Raw genomic sequence first — 4036 nt, 5'->3', positions numbered from 1 at the left:
ACAAACACAAGAGTTCTAACTACAAACGAACTAATAAAAATCACTCAATAAGTCAGAGAAAAACGAAATAATTTGAAGTCTTCTCCATGACCGACTAAACAGTAGCATTGAAATAATCCACACACTGAAGCCTAATTATACAACCTTTACATTACGATTACCAAAATAAATCCACCTTAAATACTCACCTAGTAACGAAGACTTCGGCTGATCATCGTTATTAATCCCAGAGAATGTGTTATTGGAATTATATCACAATATCCACGGAGACACATAGCACTCTACCTCCCCCGACACCGGCCACAGCCACACTGAAGCCGCAGACGATCCAGGGTTGCCAACTCTTCCAAAACCGGGGTCGAAATTCGCAAGTCAAGCTTACGATTAAAAACTCTCTCTCGCAACTAAGACTTGTTTTTGAAAGAAAAACTAGAGACGGTAAAATTATTCAATCTCCTTTCCTTGTCCCTTCTGTGAAACAAAGTATTAGTCGATTGTAAGCTTGAAAAATCCAATGCTTTTCAGAGGAGAGATTTCAACCCCACGTTTTTTGTTTTTTTCTTTCTGGAGGACAAATAGTTTTCCATAGTTTGTACTCTTCGCACCCAAAACTCTAGTACACATCTGACAAGAGGCAAGTTTCTATATGGGTGCAGAAATTATGATGGACGGTTCTTCGGAATTGGTAAAAGGCAGTGATTGTATCCCTGTACAAAAATAAAGGTGAGCGAAGTGAGTGCAAGAATTGTCTTGGCATAAATCTGTTGAGTGTTGTAAGGAAGGTATATGGAAGAATAAAAGATATCAGAAGACTTAGCGAGTGACGAGCAGGGTGGCTTTAGGAGTGGCAGAGGATGTGTGGTTCAAATATTTGCAGTGAGAGAGATAATGGAGAAGGCTTGTGAGAAGGACTATAAGGTGTTTATGGCATTTATGGATCTGGAAAAAGCATACGACAAGGTAGATAGAAAAGGACTGTGGAAGGCTTTCCGCATGTACGGTGTAAATGGCACAGTAAGCTGCTAGGTGCCGTCATGAGATGATGGTAGTGAGGCATATGTAAGGGTAAATGAGCATCTAAGTAAATGGTTCACGATCAAAGTGTGCGTGCGACAAGGTTGTGTGATGTCCCCGTGGTTGTTCAATATATATGCATGTGGATGGGGTGATGGAAGAAGTAAAAACACTAGTAATGGAGAGAGGAACGATGTTGGTAATGAATGGGGATCGATGGCATATTTCGTATGTGTTGTATGCTGATGATGCTGTGCTACTTGCAAATACCGGGCAAGAGCTTGGTAGACTAGTGTAGAGATTTGCTGATGTCTGTGTGCGTCGCGCCTTGAAAGTAAATGTAGAAAATAGTAAAGTGATGGTTATTGAGGGAGACGGTGACTCCCAGTGTGATGTTACAGTGAATGGAGAGACTGGAATTGGCGAGAGAATTGAAATACCTGGGTACAGTGATAGAAAAGAGAGGAAAATGTGCAAAAGAAGTGGAAAGTAGAGTGACACAAGGAAGGAAGGAAGGTAACTGGTGCTATGAAGGCCTTGATAAGAAACAGAGGCTTGAGTGTTGCAGCTGCGCGAGGCTTACATGAAGGAGTGTTAATGCCAACTTTAACATATGGATGTTAGAATATGGTATAGCATGAAAATGGAAAAGTCAAGAGTAACAGCAGTGGAGATGGGACTGCTGAGGAATGTATGTGGAGTACAGAAGGTGGATAGAATACGGAATAAAGTGATTCGTGAAAGATGTGGAGTGAGAAAGTCTGTGGACACCAGAATCGTAGAGAGTGTACTGAGATGGTATGGTCATGTGGAGAGAATGAATGACAACAGAGTGGTGAAGAAGGTATATCTGAGCAAATCTGAAGGAGGGAGGAGGCGAGGTAGACCACAAAGTTGGAGGGATATGGTGGATGAGTGTGTGAGGAAGAGAAGTTTTGGGGCGAAGTGCATGACCAGGGATTTGGCATCCCATTTTTAACGTGACAGCGTTCCGATTGGCTCTGTTAAATAGATATATGTGAAGCTACAGAACGTGGTGATTTTTTTTTTTGTTTTTTTTTTTTTTTTTGCCTGTCAGATGGAGCCTGGATTTCGAGGGCTTGAATGATGAGTGAATGGAAGCGTGGCCCATTGAACTGTGCAAACTTTGGCTGTCTGAACGTTGGTACTCCTCACCCTGCCGTAGGGTGGGAAAGGAGGTCCAGATGATTATTATTTATTTATTTATTTAGCGCAGCGTTTCTTAACCTTTTCCGACCTCAGCACCCCCTGCAGTAAGGCCACACAGTCCAGCACCCCCTTACATCTGGTTACTGGGACTACAGTTGCCACACTGCTAGTTACTGCACTGCTACAAGAGTAAAGTAACGTGAAGTACTCCTTGATAGTTCATTTTATACATTCTCTAAATATAAAATATCAACGATGCCAATACTAAGCAAAACCAAATATGTTACATTTCCCAGCACCCCCTAAAATTGACTTCAGCACCCCAGGTTAAGAAACGCTGATTTTATGTATTGTCCTTCGAAACTGGACGTTCATTGATTTCTTTTTTAATGATCAGGTTCTAGACAGCAAGTAAAAAAACTCGTTCGTGGGATCCAGTCGCCCAGCACTTCACAAGCAAGTGGCGTCACACCCTCACCCATCACCACCTGAGCACGGGCAGTAACACCCCGCTTCTATAACACACTCACCAACTGGCAGTAACACCCCGCTTCTATAACACACTCACCAAAGCAAAATCATATGGCAATAGCTGGAAAAAATATGAGAGTCGTCGCGATCATGGGTGGGTTAATATCCTTTGTGGCATGCTACGCTTATCACGTTTAGCACAACGTCGCATGTCACCACCTGAACACTGATATTTACCATACAAATCAATGTTCGAAGAGCGGGGTAGTTTGGGGGGTTTGACCCTCTTCATATACAATGAAGACCCATAGAAATAAAGTATGCAGAAAGACCCATCATGAGCCATTAAAAAGATTCCCTCAAGTGATGTGTACTGTATATATTCTTAGGAAAGTGATCCAAGTTACATATGTGGTCATTCAGAAAGTGAATAAAAACATATCATTATGAAAGTCAGGAGACACAATAAATCACTTCAACGATGTTCATCACACTGTAAAGAACACAATAAATCACTTCAACGATGTTCATCACACTGTAAAGAACACAATAAATCACTTCAACGATGTTCATCACACTGTAAAGACAATTCAAGCTGTTAAGTTCGTCATTTTATCCCTCAGACTTATCACATTGTGATTTTCAGCCACCCAGGGGTCATTCTGTGCTATGAATTTATGTTACAGTTACTTGTAGTATCTCGGATCTCTTCTGCACGAGTATTTGGAAAAAGCTTGGTTAGAGCTTGCTAATCAGGGAAGACTTTGAAGATGTCGCACACCCTACATGTTTAGTTCTGACGTAAATGATATTGGTTACTGCATCCTGAACCTTTGAATAGTACTGTTGTGTCCATCACCCACTGCATAACCACGTCCTGGATTGGCTTCAAATATATTTACTGCGGCAGGCTTACACTACCCACCTGTGAAAGGCTTTGCTGCACCCGCCCCCATCCCCACCCGCCGGGCTTGGAGGGCTGCCATATTTGAATGTGATGACCTCCTCACATACACTGACGTATTTCGAACACTGGTCTGTACTATAAATATGCCACAGCTATCACATTCAGCACACGCCACCTGCACTAACACCCACTGACTTGAGCCACGGGGGTTCAGTGGTTGTGAGTTGTTTTCGCGATCTACGTGTCTTTCAAATCCCAAGCCGTGACGAATATTCAAAATGGACGGTGATCCTGGTAGTAAGTCCTTTCATATACTTTGATATGTTCACGCTATCAGTTCATGACCATAACATTCGAACTCGCATTCTCAGTGGATTCGGAGAGTTCGTAATACATCTTTCTTACCGATTTATGTTACACATCACAACTCAATATCCTCCTCATGTTGTTGCTGGAAACTCTGTCTATATTAAA

This window comes from Coenobita brevimanus, chromosome 77 (assembly GCF_032717465.1).
Source record: "Coenobita brevimanus isolate Jiangsu-jjx chromosome 77, ASM3271746v2, whole genome shotgun sequence".
Lineage (NCBI taxonomy): Eukaryota > Metazoa > Arthropoda > Malacostraca > Decapoda > Coenobitidae > Coenobita > Coenobita brevimanus.
This window is presented reverse-complemented; position numbering follows the sequence as displayed.